This window comes from Euphorbia lathyris, chromosome 3, assembly GCF_963576675.1.
Source record: "Euphorbia lathyris chromosome 3, ddEupLath1.1, whole genome shotgun sequence".
NCBI classification, from domain to species: domain Eukaryota; kingdom Viridiplantae; phylum Streptophyta; class Magnoliopsida; order Malpighiales; family Euphorbiaceae; genus Euphorbia; species Euphorbia lathyris.
The window spans coordinates 23,711,480-23,731,133 of record NC_088912.1 but is presented as its reverse complement, the minus strand read 5'-3'; the positions used below and the strand labels follow the sequence as shown (position 1 = coordinate 23,731,133).

General features: G+C 38.7%; 1 protein-coding gene across 7 annotated transcripts in view; it reads left to right on the top strand.

The window, feature by feature from the left end:
• LOC136222413 (histone-lysine N-methyltransferase ATX2-like) overlaps positions 1-19,654 on the top strand; it is a 62,474-nt gene that overhangs the window by 31,574 nt on the left and 11,246 nt on the right. For 2 of the 7 annotated variants that reach the window (XR_010685629.1, XR_010685631.1), the window contains exon 25: positions 15,666-15,713. The gene's annotated coding sequence lies outside the window, so the exon portion shown is untranslated. Of the gene's footprint in view, positions 1-11,085; positions 11,665-11,746; positions 11,844-15,665; positions 15,851-16,908; positions 17,627-19,654 lie in introns of those variants that run through there. The other 5 variants (XR_010685630.1, XR_010685632.1, XR_010685633.1 and 2 more) reach the window with 5 other exon arrangements.

Genomic DNA, 19,654 nt, shown 5'->3' with positions numbered 1-19,654 from the left:
TAGGCATGCCGGGGTCACAAAGGAAACCCGTAGCACTCTTCCACTTCGACCAACCAGCTTTAATCCTATGAGCAACATCTCCATCTACTTCTCCATCCGTTTGGATAATAGATCCTAAATACCAGAAGCAATCCGAGGCCTGAACAACTCTCCCATCTAGGGTGATTGTCCCTGCCTCCTTATTCCTATGGTCGCTAAACTTACACTCCAAATATTCTGTCTTACTTCGGCTCAACTTAAAGCCTCTAGATTCTAGAGTTTGTCTCCATAGTTCCAACTTCCTCTCCACTCCTTCTTTCGTCTCATCATAGTTTAAAAAGGCGATCGCCTCGGTCGCCTCAGGCGAGAGGCGACAGAGGCGATCACCTCACCGCCTTCCAGAATGGAAGGCGGTTGACCTGCAAGAGGCGATCGCCTTACCCGCTCAGGCGAGAGGCGGTCTGAGGCGAGAGGCGATCGCCTCTTGCAGCTGAGGCGATAAGTCAAGCATTTTTTTTTTTTTTTTAAAAACCCCTAAATTGTCAGTTTATGAGTATGTAGTTCTTCAGTAGCTCGATCTAAGTAGTAATAATTGATACATTTTGGTTTCCATCCAAGAAAATTAGTTGCAAAGGGTGAAATTGTTGTTAATTGACTTCTTTATGGAGACGTGGTCTGTGCGAAGTATGTCAATGGCATTCCCGTTGGTTGGTTTCTTCTTCTCATGTTTTCTTTTTCCTTGTTTCTAATTGCTTCTGGCAATGTTTGATTTTGCTTTTACCAGTTACCTTTTACCCTCCTTTTCATTTCCTTGGTTCATACTAGGATCTGTAGCAAATTATCCTTTCTTATACTTCTTGTTAGGGTCTTTTTCTTTTTGTTTTACCTTGATTTCTGAGATTTTTGTTGGTAAATTCAAGTTGGTTCTTCTAGGGTTTTTGCCTCTTTAATTTTTCATATTTATTGCTGATGTAGGAAAAGAAGTTCTTCGTGCATATTCTAATATATGCTTAAAATATCTAAAGAAAGATTTGGATTTTTTTCCACTCCCAATTGCGCCTTTTACCTAAAATGGTGGCGGTGTTGATTGGTAGTAACCTTCTAAGTCAAATTATAATAATTTTAAATCTGTCATTATTATTAGACTTTAAGTTATTTTGGTTTACAAGTTTAGAAATTAAACTATCCTTAAGTACTACAAGTTTTTATTGAGTTAATTTAATTTTATTTGATTTTCTAATTTTTTGTCGCCTCACGTGCGAAAGGCCGTCGCCTCGCCTCTCGCCTCGCCTCAAGGCGATATTTTGCCCTTGTCGCCTTGACTCGCCTTTCGCCTTTTAAAACTATGCGTCTCATCAACCAACACAATATCATCTGCAAACAGCATGCACCATGGTATACCATCTTGAAGTGAACTTGTTAGTTCATCCATAACGATGGCAAAAAGAAATGGGCTTAGTGCGGAACCTTGATGCACTCCAATCGTAATAGGAAACTGTTCAGTCTTCCCAACACTAGTACGTACACTCGTGCATGCTCCTTCATACATGTCCTTTATGATGTCAATATATTTCCGCGAAATGCCTTTCCTTATCAAGGCCCACCAAAGTACTTCCCTTGGCACCTTATCATATGCTTTCTCCAAGTCAATGAAAACCATATGCAAGTCTTTCTTCTTATTTCGATAGTGCTCCATTAATTGTCTCATTAGATGGATGGCTTCCATAGTTGATCTTCCCGGCATAAAGCCAAACTGGTTTTCCGAGATCTTCACCGTCCTCCTTAGCCTTCAAATATTGCTTGAAGTTCCGCCGCCTCAACCGTTGAGCACGTTCTGATTGGAAGTCCAACCGAATCCATAATTTCACCGACCGCATTTCTAGCAATCAAACCAGGCCTACAGCCAAGGCCATTATCTCGGATTTTAGCATCACAATTAATTTTCACGACACCGCTCGGGGGAGGATGCCAAACTCTTGTAGGGCCCAGATTCAATGTACTAGAATTCGTATTAGTTCTCATTTTCAATGGACTAGAGCTTGGAATAATTGCATATTGTTGTAGAAAGCTATCAGCCTTGCCTATCAAGATCTTTGTCTCAATCCATTTCTCGTGAAGAAGCGTATTTCGCCGGAACCACATCCACCACAACAGAACCATCACTCGTTGCACCTCATCTGGATTTAACGATTCCTGGCAGATGTCTAGCCAGCCGCTCACGTCGCTGGACAAAATTTTGTCCAATCTGACAGCTAGGCCCGCATTTTTCCACACCTCCTTTGCTGCTTTACATTGAACAAATATGTGAGATAAATTTTCAGTTTCGTTTTGATATACCTGACAGTGTCCGTCTTTGGCAATTCCACATATGATTAGCTCCGTTAAACACGGGAGCAGACCTTTCAACAACTTCCACATGAAATGCAGAATCTTCAGCGACAGTCTGATTCTCCAGAGATTGCGGAAACACTGGCTGCTATTAGCTGACTGTTCGGGTACATCTTCTTCTGTCCGCTGGCCAACTTTCGCAAGGTACTACACTGTACGAATTGATCGCGTTTATCGGGGCTCCAATAAATTGCATCAGTGGGTTTACGGAAGCTCAAACGGACCTTCCTAACCTCTTCCACATTCGACGTTATCAGGAAATGGTTACGTTTGACTGTATCCCAGCTCCCTGTTTCACTGCCCATAAGTTCGTGCACCAGCTTGGGTTTCGGAGATGCGCATGCTGTCACTGGTTTCTTGTAGTTCAAACTAGGCACCCAGTTATCTTTCCATATATTGATACTAGCTCCGTCTCCGACTCTCCACATTTTCCTATGATGCAAAAGTTCCCTAGCTTCCCACACGCCTCTCAAAAAGAAACTCGGATTAGCACAGCTAGTTGCTGTGAGAAAATTAGATTGACTATAATATTTAGCTTTAAGCACTCTAGCACAGAGAGAATCAGGTTTTTGTACCAATCACCAGCACTGTTTTGCAATTAAGGCCAAATTGAAGGATCTAAGCCACCGAAATCCCAAACCGCCGTTTGCTTTCGATTGACAAACCGCCTCCCTTGACAACCAATGCATCCGCCGTTTACCTTGCTTTCCGCCCCACTAATACCGACTAATAAGTCTCTAAATTTCCAGACAGCATGATTTCGGAAGTCGAACACATGACATGATATATTGAGGTATAGATTGCACCACAACTTTAATCAAAGTTTCCTTTCCCAAGCAGATAGGTACCTTTCTTCCCATCCCTTCAATCGTCTCAGTATCTTTTCCTTCAACCCTGCATATACCACTTTCTTAGACCGTCCAATAATTATCGGGAGACCCAGGTACTTGGATAACCCCCCGTCTCTTGTACCTGCAATAAGGAACAAATTTCTATCCTTCTGGCCTCAGGCACATCGCTACTGAAGAAAATTTCTGACTTCTTAAAATTAATCATCTGTCCTAACGCCTGCTCATGTCGACTCAACCTCGCTTTAATTTCCCCTGCTTCATTTACATTGGCACGACCAAACACAATAGAATCATCAGCAAAAAATAGATGAGAAATTACCAGGCTAGTTTTGCTGACTCGAATTCCATAGAACGAATAGATAACACTTGATATTCGCTGATAACACTTGATATTCGCTGATAACACTTCTGTACATAGAACGAATAGATATGATGAAATTGGATCCCCTTGTCAAAGCCCTCTAGACGCTACTGAAGACATGGATACCGTAGACACACACATCAAAATAAGATTCACAGAATGATCCGGAAACTCCATATGAACCAAAACTTGCCTTAGAAACCCATTCGATTCTATCGTATGCCTCGCTCATGTCAATTTTTAATGCAAAATTCCCCTTCAGTCCTTTCTATCTAGTGTTATTACTATGGAATACCTCAAACGCAATAATAGCATTATCAGTAATAAGTCTTCCTGGTACAAATACAGATTGAGCATCATGAATAACATCAGTCAAAATCGTCTTCAGTCTATTAACAATAGCTTTGGATGCAATTTTATACAATACATTAAATAAAGCAATAGGCCGCAAATCCTTCATTCTAACAGGGTTCTTAACCTTAGGAATAAGTGCAATAAAAGTATGATTCAAACCAGAGGGTATAATGTCGGTCGTGAGAATATTGAGCACACTTTTAACCACCTCATCACCCACTACATCCCAATACGATTGATCAAATAAGGTGGACCTACCGCCAGGACCAGGGGATTTGGTTGGGTTGATTTGTATAAGTGCCTGGAAGACCTCTTCCCGAGTGAATGGCTCACTCAGAAAGCTCGCCTGCTCCTCGATCAGACTTGAATCAATTGCAGCCACAAACTCTGACCCGCCCGTGGGTTCTAATGACGTGAATAAGTCAGTGAAGTACTCCATGGCCACTTGTGTACCTTCGACATACTGCCCGTTCGCATCTTGGAACTTGGTCAAGGCATGGTTCCGCCTTCTGGCATTACATTTCGCATGAAAGTATGCCGTATTGCGGTCTCCAGACTTCAACCAGTCAATCCGCGTTCGCTACTGCCTCTTCTGTTCCTCCACTAAAAGCAGTTTCGAGATCTGCTTCATGATTCTCGCCTCATGTTCCTTACCCTGCAGATTTACATTCTGATGCAGCCTCCCTCGTTCCTCATTTAATTCCTTTAGTTTCCTTTTAATGTCACCGAACATCAAGCGATTCTAGTGGGTTAATGCATCTGCCACGTGTCGCAATTTCGGTTGCACCGAATCCTCGTCATTGTGCCACTGTGCCCAGCTCTGAGCTATTATTTCACGGCAGTCCGTTTCCCTCGTCCATACAGTTGCGAAGCGAAACTATTTCTGCTGCCAACTCGTAGCAGCACATGGAGGTTCCGTTTGGAGTATAATCGGGTTATGATCCGATGAAAGCCTAGGAAGATGACTGATTGTCACTGCAACTCGGATCTTGATCTCCCGCCACGGTCACTCTTCCTATGGTTCCTCCCCCTTTCTCCACTCTCTCCAGCTATGAGTATCTTGGGATAACTGTCATCTTCTCGCATCATCTTCTCATTCTCTTTCAAAGCTGCCATCACATCATTTAGCTGCAATGTGTTCTTCCCCACTAACATCGTTTGCACTAACGACTTGAAAGATCTAGGCAAAGAAGCTAACAGGAGCAACGACGACTCTTCATCCTCAATCTTCTCTCCAATACTCAATAACTGACACACCGATTGATCAAAATTATTAATGTGGTCAAGAATGTTACCTCCATGTTCCATTCTGAGTGTGTACAGATCAATCTTCAGACACAACCGGCTAGCCAACGACTTCGACAAATAAGTGCTCTCCAACTTCTTCCATAACTCTTTCAAAGATGTCTCCGTCAACACAGTCATCTTAATTTGGGGAGCAAGGGCTTACCTGATAGTGCTGACAGCCTTCCTCTGAATCGTACTCCATTCAGAATCTTTCATACCGTCGGGCTTCTTCTCTAACGCGATGTCAAGACCCTGCTGCACCAAATAGTCTTGAATCGTACTTTGCCACAACGTGAAATTACTCTTTCCATCAAAGAGCGGAATCTCATACTTGAACGTTGTAGACGACATCTTCTCTACAGCTCGGCTTATGCTCTTCCTCTATTATATATCCTCCCTAGGCCGAACCTCGGCTCTGATACCACTTTGTTGGGGTCATACAAACAAACACACACCCACACAAAGAAATCATAGAGAAAAGCAATAAAGGCATACAACAATTTTGGGGTGGAAACCTCTTCAATAAGAGATAAAAACCACGGGACCCGTAGGCCTCTTAAATCTCCACTATCAAAGGATTACAATTTTTGGACGGAGAAAACTGTAACAAAAAACCCTCGCTCTCTCACACAAACTCAAAGCCTAAGTTACACCTCCTAGTTAACTAGCCTTGAGAATGTGGAATACATCAATAAAGGCCTAAAGCCTATTTATAAGGAAACTCCCCCTTGGCTTCCTTATTTCTAAGCAATGTGGGATTCACACATCCCTTTACAACACTTTTAACCAATGTGGGATTTGGGGAGATATCCCAACAGTATCTTGAATTTCTTATGTTTTATTTTGTTTTGAGTGGTATTGTCTTAAAACTATGTTATCTCTATTTGTTGCAAGCTGAACATGAGGGGGAGTGTTATAAGTCAATGTAATAAATGTAAGCATGCCTAAGTCAACTAAAGCATTGTTATAGGCTGTTGTGGATCTACAATGTCTCCTTTGGCCTAATCTATATGGTATCCCATGTACTCCTAGTGTATTACATGGTTTGTAACAAAAGTGCTTATCATATTAGAGCAGGAAAAAATATTATGAAACTTCTAATTCAAGTGCTAGGCTTAGGCCAAAGAATAAGGGTAAAACACCATTAGTTTTTAGAGATGAAGAGGAAAGTGATTTGTTGATAATGAGTACCTCTAAGATGATGATGATGATAAGATTGAGAATGTGAACCTTGAAAAAGAATATGATGATGGAGATGATAGTGATGAGGGTGATGGTGACTTTGATGATGAAACTTTAGTCTTACTTGAGGAAAAGTAGTTATTATTAGTGTTTAGCTGAGACTGAACTTTAGTCTTTAGATTTAAATTTTATTATGAACTATAATTATGTCTTAGTAGTTAATTAGAATTTATCCTGTTGTTATTTGATATTTTGTGTCATTTTAGAAATGTCAAGTGTTATTTATAATTTTATATGTTATTTTGTTTTGGTGCGCCTGAGCCTTGCGCTTAGGCTTTAGGACCCTCTTGTGCCTTTCACAACTATACTAATCTCGAGAAATTATAACAATTTATAGCTATCTGTATCCATTTTACTTGTCATATTTCTTTCTCTTCTATAATTTGGTTATGGTATTTTAGTAATTTTAAGGCCTTTGTCAACCTATGATTTTGTGCTATAAATACCCAAATTTTTTAAGGTTTGAACAATTTTTTTAAGAAATCTATGACCTTCGTTAGCTTTGGATTGAGCTTGTTTATCTTGCTGCATTGTTGGTTTTAGGTCAAGATCTTCATTCTTTTTTAAATCCTCACTCCATTTGTTGGTATCATAGCTTCAACATCTCCTAACCTGAGATTTCTTTAAGAAATTGCTTTGAAGAAATTGTACAATCCCCACTTACTCTTTGTTACAGACCATGGAAATAGAGAGGAATTTATGGGATACCATGTAGACTAAGATATTATATTGATATATTTTAACTTATTATAAATACACATATATGTCGTGTGATCAAGAGGTCACGGGTTCGAGTCTTAGGAGCGGCCTCTTGCCAAATAAATTGGTAGGGGAAGGCTTGCTCCCAGTACACCCTTGTGGTGGGACCCCTCCTCGGATCCTCGCTCAGCGGGGACGCGTAGTGCACCGGGCCGCCCTTTATAAATACACATATATGCACAGAAGGAGAGGAGACCCATACCTAGTAGACGCATACCTACAAGATTTATACCATGCTTACATTATTACACTTCCTCTCAAGCTAGAGCATGAATTTTAATCATGCTCAGCTTGCTACAAATACAAATAATCGCCTTAAAGACAATACAACTCAAAAGCAACACAACTCAAAAGCAAAACAAATAATACAACTCAAAAATAGATTAAACAGATAACAAAAGGAGAGTCCAAGAACGCAATAATCACTCCTAACCCACACAAATGACCCAAACACTAATCCAAGTTGCACAGACCATACATGAAGGTTGGAAATGCCAAGGCACGAACACCAAAAGTTGCTAGAAACAATGTTGCCACGCGCTGGGAGATTGGATACCAGAATTTGCAGATCGGGCGGTCGGCGGAAGAGGAAGCTCGTGGGAGGGGCGGTGAGACTAAGTGAGGCTTGGAACTCTAGGTCCAAACAGCAGTCTGCTCACAATAAACAACCCAAAGATACAAACCTAGAAATTCTATTCACAGGACAGAAAATAAATTATGGAATACCATGTAAATAGAGAGGAATCCATGGAATACCATGTAGACTAAGATATATCAATGTAGAGAGGAATTCATGGAATACCATGTAGACTAAGATACTTGTATATATAGACATATATTTTACTTAAGAGCAGTACCCATGTATATTTATACAAGTAGCACTTGATATTACTCTTATAATCGAGGAGACATATTGACCCTACCAGCAATATATTTTACGTAGGAGCAATATACATGTATATATACGAGTATCTCTTGATATTAGTCCTACACACGTTCAAAAACAAGGCCGCCTAGGCCTTGCCTAAGGACTCGAAATCAAGAATCCGTCCTGATTTTCTCCAATTAGTCCCTCTAGTCATTTTTTTGCCCCTAGGCGATTTTTAGCCGCTTAGGCTCCGCCTAGGTCGCTTAAGCGACGATGAACAAAAACAGTTTTTTATTGTGAATTTATTTTTTGCTTTATTATAATTCACTTTTGAGTTGTTTCAATGGTATTGTTGAAATGTTGATGTTTGCACATTTTTAAAAATATATGTTACAAATATATGTATTTTTCTATATTAAATAATTCTACATTATTATTTTTAGATAGTATAATACATATTTTAATTGAATTTATATAACAATTTGTTGATTAACAAATAAAAAATACAAAAATATAAATCCGACCGACTAGCGTCTAACGTTTTTTACAACCTTGCTCCTACAATTAAGGAGACATATTGACCCTACTAACAATCCTTCAGAAGTCTTAGGTATGTTATTCATTAATTACTGAGACAACAAGGGGAAGTTACATGGTTGAAGTTCAAACCTTGAAGACTAGAATAGAAGAAATGAGGCGATTTCCATGTGATGCTTTAATTCTTTAAATAGTCCCTTGGAACTGTGAATGAAGGAAAAGGAAGGCTTGATAGGGTGGTTCTTTCTCTCGGAGTATGAATAGATATTTAATTACTGGTTATGGCACAATTGGCAGGCTGAAATTATGGTCAGAAATTATTGTAAGAATTCTCAGGTCCGATTCCCATTGTGCACATTTAAAGAGGGGTGAGAAGCTTTAATCGTGACTAAGCTCCAAACAGGAAGAGAGAGCTTGTTTGCAGGAAGTTGCTCGTGCTCTGGTAGCCTAAAAGTTTATGTAATCATTCAAATGTTTTGGAGACAATAAGTTTGGCTCTTGTAATGATTTGGCCCCGTGGGGGTATTTCGCCAGAAGGCCTCAATAAGGAGTGAGCTTAAAGAATGACGATGGGTAGAAATGAATCAAAATCCAAGTTGGAAATGGGAAGGGAGTTGTTGGGAATGGGATTGAGACAAAGCAAATATTGTTGACATGGTATTGAGCTTAACAGTTACAATTAGTAGGAGTCAGCTATATGTGATAAATTGGTTCAGGAACAAAGCAAGTGGAAGTGGAAGCTTGTGGGCTGTAATGACTCGACCTTGAGAGGGGGGCAAAATGCCCGAGAAAAAAGGTTCCCTAAAAGATGACGATAGGGTAGGAATGAACTGAATCTTATATTGAAATGGAGATGTAGTTATTGGGCTATCTGAGTGTGTGTCCAATACATGCAAGTTTAAAATCGTAAAGCCCTGAAAATGGGATTTGGACCAAAGCGAATAATATTCACGTAGTCTTTCAAAATATTACAACTATTTATTAAATGAATGCAAGTAAAGGAATGATAACTTGGTTAAACATTATGTGTGACGATGATTCAGATGAGAGTGGTGTTTGTGATTCTGTTGATGGCTGTGACTGTTCGGATGATGACCATTCGTAAAGGGTGATAAAGTACTCATCCGTGACTTCTCAAGTCGAACAAAATCATATCAATCCACATAATGTGTTTAGTGATGGGAAAGAGGTACATGGTGACTATCTAACAATCAAGTCAATGGAATTTCACAAGTCTTACGCTATTAGCATGTATGGATTGACACCTAAACACACTCGGAGCCATTTGGATTAGGTTAGATAAAAAAAGGTTGAAGAAGCTCGAGCCGAAGCCAATGAAGTGTTTGGTTCTCATAGGGCATTACTTTGATAAAGTGTCCTCTGATGTTATTGAGTCAAATGGAAGACCTTGGTTATATGATTTTGATGCCTTATGTAGGAAGGAATAAGGCTTACTCTTTTGTAAAAGATGGATTGAAGTATATTCCTACTCTATTAAGGGGGAGTAAGATAAGTAATGTATAACAAAAATTTAAGAATGGAATAGAACAGAATAGAATAGCCTCAATTCTTCTTTGTACCCTTGAGCAAATCAAATCTGTATAACAGAGGAGTTGCTGGCTCACCGGTATAAGTATTCCGATACTCAAGTTAGTATAATACTCAGATCTAAAGAGTAAAATAAAAAACAGATGCTAGAGTTTTTCGGCATACCTTTGTGATCTTCATGCTCCGTATATATATATATAGGTCGGGTAGCCTTTTTTGTAAATGTCTTCTGTTAACACCTTTTGACGTGCCAGACTTTTATTGGAACACCTATGCTTTCCAATAAGAAACCATGCGGGAAGGCTTCCTTTTGTGATGTTCAAGTTTGGAAGACGGGGTCGCCTTTTTTTGGGTGCTCTTTGAGATTTGACCGGCTCTCCAGGTAGTCGCTTGTGGACCTTTAAGTCCAGATCCGAGAATAACTTTGTTTAATCAGGTTGTTATCAATAGGTATTGGAAGTTCCAAGTAAGAGGTCAACTCTGGGAGGTGTAAAAGACCATGTAATATCCAGGAACATGGGATACAATGTAGACTAAGAGACTATATGAATATCTTTTATACATATATATACAAGACATTGCTAAAACCACTCCTTAAATCAAGGAAACATAGTATTCCTGCTAACCACCTAAAGTTTTCTTGTAGCAGCCTATAGCTATGTTGCACGGTAACGAAAATGGGAATGGAAACGGGAACAGATACCGGAAAACACTATTTTTGAAAAAATATGGCTAGAAAACGGTATTGGGAATGGAAAAGAAAAAGAAATGGAAACAGACATGAAACGTGGAAATATTAGTGAAGGAGAGTTTCCATATAACATATGCCTATAGTCAATAAGCATGCTCTACATTTTATTACATTGACCTGTTACATAATACACTTATTACATTGACTTGTTATGTAACAGGAGGCATAAGGAAGTCTTTGCCCTCAAGGAGGATTTGTTTCATGTAGGACTTGGACTTTGGTGGATTCAAGTCTTGTGTGAATGCATTGTTTCATCCACTCCTAGTAAAGTAAGAATAGTGTTTGAGGGAGTGATGGGCTTATGCATTATTGGAATTGTGCTATGAGGAGTCTACTCAATTATTAGTAAGATTAACAAAAATTTCAGTTTGAGGATGAGGTGAAAATAGCCAAACCTTGGAATTGCCGAAGTTGAAGACCAAAGACAGAGAGAGTGAGCCATGCCGAACCTCTTAGCTTAAAAGGAAGTTACAGAAGCTCAAGGCAGCAATCCTGAACATACTAGCCTAGAGAAACCACAACCATTTATTGCTGCTGTGTTCATCTGTTTTACTTTTATTTTTTCTTTCGTTATTGAGTTGTGACATTTTAGTAGTTTTAACATACTTGCACTTTTTAAAATTCAGATAACATTTTAGAAATGAATCAAATATTCATTTTGGTGGTTGCTATCCCTATTTATGGATGGAAACTCCATTGAAGTTCTATTAGTCTATTTTGAGCTAGTTTATCTTGCTATATTCATATTAGGTTTATTATTATTCTTGAGTCTTACTTATCATTAAGTTTTTGATTCAATTGGTTTCTTGACATGGTATCAGAGCTCTTAGATCAAGTGGTTGAGGGTTTGAATCCTATCAAATTGGTGAAATTATGTGTTGTACATGCTATAAGCTCACGGGGCATTCACACGCGGAGGTGTGTCAGAGATAAATATAAAAGATATTGTTGGCCCTTAAATATTAGCTTAAACTTTTTTTTTTAAGTTTAATTGGTTCATTGGTAGCCGAAAACCTTCTTTCTTTTTAACCCCTCTTCTTCAAAATCTATATATCTTTGTCTTAAATTAGCCTTCAAGAATTTCTTTAGAAAAAATGAAGTTGGGTTCCGTTTATTTATCGGAAAATATTTTTCAGTGTTTGTTCGTTTAGGAAAATAAGTCAACGAAAATTTTTAGGTTAGAAAGTAGGAAAATTATTTCACTTTTGAAAAGAGTAAAACATTTTCCTAGACCTTTTAGAACCATATACTCTCATTTCCGTTTACTGTTTTAAAAACAACACTCACTCACCACTTTTTCTTATTTTCCAACAAAAAAATTTCACCTTAGATAATATTCTTAAAACACAATATTTTCTGGCAAACAAACATGCCCTTTGTGTCGAACTTTTAATCACTGGACAGTTTCTCACATTTCTCTTCCTCCTGCACAACTATTATGCCATAAACTTCGTACTCTTAGGCCTATTCTCAGAGAATGGAATAAAAATGTGTTTGGCAGAGTTGACACTAACATTTGTTTGGCAGAAACCCAACTTGCGGATATTCAGATCCAAATTGCAACACAAGGTGATTCCCCGGAGTTGAGTAGAGTTGAATCTGCTGCTTGCTCCAATCTAGACTTGCAACTTCAAAGACAGAAAATGATGTACAGAGAGCAAAGTCGTATTAAGTGGCTTAAAGAGGCTGATAAAAACACAAATTTTTTCCAGAAGTCTGCCAGGATTAGAAAATCATGGGCTGACATTCAGAATTTAATAATTGACGAAGGTGGTCCCTCTTCTAACATAGAAAGATTATCTGATCATGTAATTGAGTATTTCTCTAATCTATTTCGTAGCACAAGGGATCATGTTGATCTTTCTCCAATTAATGAGGTGATGGATTCATGTCCTGCAAATAACTCAACAAATGGGGCTGCCAGGAATCGAACCCTAGACCACTTGGTCAACCTGGCTCTGATACCATGTCATGAAACCGTTTTAGCTAAAAGCTCAAGCTGATAGTTCAAGGTTCACTCCATATTAATATCTGACAGGTTGTTCTAGGGGAGTTAGGCAAGGAGACCCCCTTTCTCCTCTTCTTTTTGGCATTGCTGAGGACTTTTTTTCTCGTTGGTTATCTAAAATGGAACGGGATGGTATTTATGCCCCAATGTATTACTCTGGTGGGAAATCTTTTCCTTCTCACCTCCTTTTTGCAGATGATATGCTCATTTTTGGAGTGGCTTCTATGAGCAACATGTGTTTGCTCATGGAGTTTTTGCTTTTCTATGGAAGGATTTCAGGTCAACAGGTTAGTTGGAGCAAATCTTCTGTCTTCTTTGGTTCTCAGGTTAGTCTTCCTAGGCGGGATAGGCTTGCTCGTTGTCTTGGCATCCGTGTGGAGTGTCTTCCGTTCAACTACTTAGGGGTTTCTCTTTTTAAAGGGGTTCCTAGGGCTCGTCATCTCAGTATTCTTGCGGATAATTTTTTTCCCCAATTTTGTAAATGCAAAGGTGGTTCTTTGTCCTTTGCTGGTCGTTTAACTCTAATCAAGTCTGCTATAACTGGCTCTCTGGTTCACTCCTTAATTTATAAGTGGCCAATGGGATTGTTGAAAAAGCTTAACAGAGGTGTTAGGAATTTCCTTTGGACGGGTTGTATTGATAAGAGGAAACTAATTACTGTTCCCTGGCAGATTTGTTGTAAAAGCTTGGAGGGCGGAGGATTAGGAATAAAAGACTTCAAGGTTTTCAATCAGGCACTCTTGGGGAAGTTGTGTTGGGAGCTTATTCAAGGTAACGGTCTGGCTATTTCACTTATGAAATCTAGATTTCTTGCAGTCTTAGGATTGCCTAAAGCTACCATTGCCCCATCTTCGATTTGGTGTTCTTGTAGATTTGTTTATTCCTCATTATGGGACCAAACTGTTTGGTGGATTGGTCAATCTTCGGCTCTCAACTTCTGGACTGATAGGTGGATAATTCCTTCGTTGGCGGATAGATTGGGGCTTGAATTGCGAGATAAGCGTAAACGTTATAATTCTGTCGAGGATTTTTTGGTTAACTCTGAGTGGATTAATTTAGAAAATCTGCCTTCGGATGTCCAAGTCAGTATTCGGTCAATTCAAAGAGGTCGTGACAGTAATGACTTCTGTGCTTGGCAGCCCTCTGAGAAAGGTAATTTCACTGCTAAGAAATATTATTCGGCGGTCAGTTCTAGCACCTCCTTGGTGGATTGGCACAAGTTTGTTTGGAATCCCCACATCCCTCCCTCTCATTCTTTCACCTTTTGGAGAGTTTTGCATGGTCGCATTCCGACTCAAGATCAGCTCTAGCGCCATGGGTTGTCTATAGCTTCTCGATGTGCTCTTCGTGGTGTGGATGTTGAGTCCGTTAACCATCTATTTATTAACTGTTATTTTGCAGGTTCTCTTTGGCGGGTGCTTGAGCAGTTTTTCGATTGCTCTTTGCCACGTTACTCCCAGTTTATCCACTTCTTTGACAGTCTGCGTAGTTTACGCTTCGGCTCTCAGGTGTCATTGATCTGGCGTGTTGCTTCTGTCACTTGCGTCTGGTTAATTTGGCACACCAGGAATGAAGCGATTTTCAACGAGGTTTCCCCTTCAATTCAGTGCGCTAAGAACAGTCTCTTTCGGATGATCATGGAGTATTTTACCAGTGCTAGAGGATTTTGCACTTCAAGCCGTGACGCTGGTATCTCGTCTTCAGGCTTCGCCAAGGCCGCCTCCTGCTCCCAACATCATTTCGGTCCGTTGGGTTAAGCCTCCTCCTGGCTGGGTTAAAGTTAATGTTGATGGCTCTGCTCTTGGTACGCCAGGTGAGGCGGGGGCGGGTGGCATTTTTCGTAACTCTCGCAGCTTCTCAAAAGGCTGTTTCGCGTTTTCTATCCCTCATTCTTTTGCCTATATGGCTGAATTGAGAGCTGCAATTTTCGCAATTGAATTGGCTTGGGAGAATAGTTGGCATCATTTTTGGGTTCAGACTCGATGTATGTGGTTAATCTAATTAAAAAGCGTTCCATGGAGGTTCCATGGGCTATTCGTCAAGATTGGTTGCATTGTCTCAACATTTGCTCAAGGATGACCATTTTTTCTACCCACATTTTCAGGGAAGGAAACAGAGTTGCAGACGCTCTTACAAAGTTTGGAGGTTCCTCTTCGGCAATTAACTGGTGGCCTTCGGCTTTGGCTTTTTACTATTTGATGATTGATGATGACATTTGTAATATTAGTCACCTTAGATTCTCTTAACTCTCTTTTTTATTTTCTTTTTGTTTGTTCTTCTTCCCCTTCTTCTGTTTAACCCATACTTTTCATTTTTTAATATATTCGAGTTTTTCTGGGCCATGGGCGCTCGTCCCGCCCAAATTCTGTCTCGTCCCAATTTCTATCCAAAAAAAACTTTGAACTTTTTCTTTTTCAAATTTCAATATTTTGTTACTAACTTTTTTTTTTTTTTTGGACAAGCTAAAAGAATCATTAGGGCATATGATTCTTTTCTTTGTTAATTACCAATTTTTATACTTGGTAATAAAAATCGTGTATTTCTAACTCCTACTTTTTAATTTTTATATGCACATTGGTTTAGGAAAAAGGGCATGATTTACTTTTTTTTTTTTTTTTTTTAATCTTATATTTTATTGAAATTTTTCTGTATTATGCGTCTAATATTACAAATTATTTTTAGTTTTTTAGCATGATTTGATTTGATTGTTATCATTTATAACTGTTGGATAGGACGACAACACATCCAACGAGAAATTTTACAGTATAGCGGAAACACAGGTAATTACATGAACTTTTCTGAATCTTATTTTATTTTCTAATTTTTGTTCCAGTGCTTATTTAATCATACAGTAGTTAGGTAGAGTTAATTATATCTATAGTACTCCAATTATTATAAATGAAACAAAAACGTTATACATCTTAATTATTTTTGAAAGGACAAATCTTAAATTCTTAATGAGAAAGCTATATCACGGTTTAATTTTGGTTTCACCCATGGTTATTTTGTCATGAAACCAGTAAACACATTTGCTGAAAATATCATGTGTATGACATCTCATCAAAAGATTTCCATGTGGAAAATAAAAAAAAAATTATATATTTTTTTGTTTTTTGTTTTTAAATTTTCCACGTAGCAAAATCTTGATGAATTTAAGATTATGTTATTTTTGTTTCATTTTTTTTATAGTTGGAGGACCATGATTGTAATTAATCCTAATTCTGTATGTTAGCACAATTTATACTAATTACTCAAATAAAAATTTTGAGGGCGAGCCTTGGCGCAACGGTAAACGTTGTTGTCGTGTGACCAAGAGGTCACGAGTTCGAGTCTTAGGAGCGGCCTCTTGCCAAATAAATTGGCAGGGGAAGGCTTGCCCCCAGTACACCCTTGTGGTGGGACGCGTAGTGTGACCGGGCCGCCCTTTTTAAAATTTTGCATCATGCAGTCAGGATATAAGAAACAGTGGTCTATATTATAGGCTTGGATCACAAGTGACTTGTTTTTTTCTTCTTGGATCTTAAGTTTTATTTCATGTACTGTGCAAGTGAGAAATAGTAAACTAATGAATAAGAGAAATGTTTAAAACAAGCTGTGCAAAAAGGCGGCCCGGTTCACTACGCGGGGGTCCAGGGAGGGGTCCAAGAGTGTACTGGGTCAAGCATTCCCTTGCCAATTTATTTGGCAAGAGGCCGCTCCTAAGACTCGAACCTGTGACCTCTTGATCACAAGACAACAACGTTTACCGTTGCGCCAAGGCTGTGTATTTGGAGAAATTATAGGAACAATTACATTAGCATTTCAAGGAGCAATTGTAGGACCGATCATAGGAAAAATGTTAGAAGTTGGTCATATGCTCCACTATAAGTACAATTTACAATCATAGAAAATTACAAGGGTGGAGCCTTCATTGCCAATCTATTTTTCTTTCTCTGTTTTACTCTATTTTCTGCTCATGAAATAGAGTATTTGCAGTATACTTGGTCAGCCTTCATTGCTGAAAATTCAGATTATCAACCTCTATCTGCGAGGCTGGTTCTATTGACTAGTTTTGTTCAGATTGTTAGTTGCACTTTGAAGTAAGGAAAGACGACAGAAGCAAAGAAGACCAAATTTGTTATTGTGGCTTCACCAAATGAAAGATCTGGGAATCAATCTTAGTTGGAATTACAAATTATTCAAGCTGCCTACAAATTGGATGGATGGAATTTTTTTTTTTTTTTTTTATCTCAAATGGTCTCAACTTGTCCTTACTATATTGAAAGGAGGGAAAGATTATTCATTTGCTGGGAGACGGACCAAATCAAGGAGATTCGGGTTTGATGTGGGATGAAAAGGACTCCATGATAATGGCATGCTTTGGAATTCAATGATGCCTGGAATAAGTGACAAAGATACTTAGGATGCATTTCAATAAAAGCACTTAAAGGCCAGAGATGCAGCATAATATAATATAATTGTATAGAAAGTAAACTGCTTAAGACTTAGACTTGTATAGGAATTCTTAAACCTGACTTAGACTTGTATAGGGACTCTTAATCCTATCCCACGTAGGAGTCGGCTAGGGTTAGCCGAACCCCTCTTATATATATACGTGTGATATCTTCATTGTTTAATATACGGAGATAATATAGTTCCCCCAATTTTTCCCCCAACATTGCAAAAGCTCGAATGTCTACCTCCAAACCTGTATCAAGTCCTACAAATCCGGCCGAAAAGTTTCAATTAGGAGATAGTCCATGTTTTGATGATCCTACATTATTTCGGAGTATTGTTGACAGTTTACAATATCTCACGTTTACTTTGTCTAATATAGCCTTTGCGGTTAATAAAGTTTCACAATTTTATCTATTAGTCTACTGAGTTACACTGGGCAGTTGAATGCATTGTGCGTTACTTGAATGACACATATGGCAATGGTTTGCCATTTTGTAAAGGACTTGTGGGCTAAGAGCAGTCCTGTGTTTCACAATTCTACCGAGCATTTGGAAATCGATTTTTATTTTGTTAAAGATCAAACTGCCGATGTTTTTACCAAACCATTGGCGAGGGGGCGTTTTCAGTTTGTTAAAGGCAATCTTACAGTTCGTGCCCGACCTGTACAGCTTGAGGGGGGTAATAGAATATAATTGTATAGAAAGTAAACTGGTTAAGACGTAGACTTGTATAGGAAGTCTTAAACCTGACTTAGACTTGTACAGGGACTCTTAATCATATCCATGTAGGAGTCGGCTAGAGTTAGCCAACCCCTCTTGTATAAATAGATGTGTAATCTTCATTGTTTAATATATCGAGATAATATATCTCTCCCAATATTTAATTTGTTTACACAGCACAAGTGTATGAGGCGAAGGTCAAAACTGTGGGAGAATAATATAAGATATATGATTGGGCCTTAACTATAAGCTCGAGCTTTTAGTTAAGGTCCAATCATATATCTTATATTATTCTCCGACAAAAACCATGGAGGTAAAACAAGGTAGCAAATCTATGGCAGAGTTTGCCACCAACTAAGTCCCTATGGAAAGGAACTAGATCACTATCGAGTAATTCAGACCAATTAGTCCTAATGATGCAGCTGTACTAAAAGAATTCATGGAACAAGACAAAGTCTGACTTTCTTGTGGGACTAAATCATGAGTTTGATCAAGTAAGAATTCAAATACTTGAAAAAATAAAAGTTCCATGCTTTAATGGAGTAGTGACCAATATTCGGAGTGAAGAAAGTAGGATTCTTGATGCTTGATTCGCAATCTGCTGATGGTTCGGCTATGGGCGTCGAAGGTGCAAAACATAGTTCGGCTAGCACCAAGAAAAAAACTATTATGTACAAAATAACACCGTTTTAGTTTCAACGTTTGTGGAATGATACCAACTTAGTCATGGATAACGAAACTAGAGGCCTCAACATTTGTGAAACGGTCCAATTTACCCCTAAGTTCCGTTACCTAGGGTAAATCGGTACCATTTCATAAGGTAAAATGGTGCTATTTTATATGTTAAGGCTAACTTGATACTTCCCAAAAAATGTCTTTTGCTGTATCCGTATGTGTACCTGTACCTATATGTGTACCCGCATGGGTGCTTCATAGTGATGGAGGCATTGCAAAAAAAAAAAAAAACATAGAGTTTGGTGCTGTTGCCAACAGGAAAAAAACCTGTATGTTGTAAATGGGTGTATATAGTGAAATTTAGAACTGATGGGTCAATTGAAAGGTGCAAGATAGTATTGGTAGCCGAATGATACACTAAAGAATATGAGATTGACTATCTAAAGATATTTGCTCTGGTGTCTGAGATGAATACGATCCAAATAATTTTATTTTTAGCTGCAAACTGTCGTTGGACCTACAACAATTTGATGTGAAGAATGTATTTTTGCATGGAGATCTTGAAGAGGATATTTACATGGAGGTTCCACCAGGCTATGAATTAAATGTGACAACAAATACAATATGAAAGTTGAATAAAGCTTTATATGGATTAAAACAATCTCCTCGAGCTCAAGCGTGGTTTGGGAGATTCTCAAGTCATGTTAGCCATGGGATAAAAACAAAGTAAAAAAAGATCACATGTTTTTTGAGCATTTGGTCATATGGGGCGTTACAATGTTGACGGCATTATACTCACGTGGGATGATAAGATGGAGCAACAAGTCTCGAGTAAGTGCTTGCCTAAGGAGTTTGAGATCAAGACATTAGGGAGACTGAAGTGCATTCTA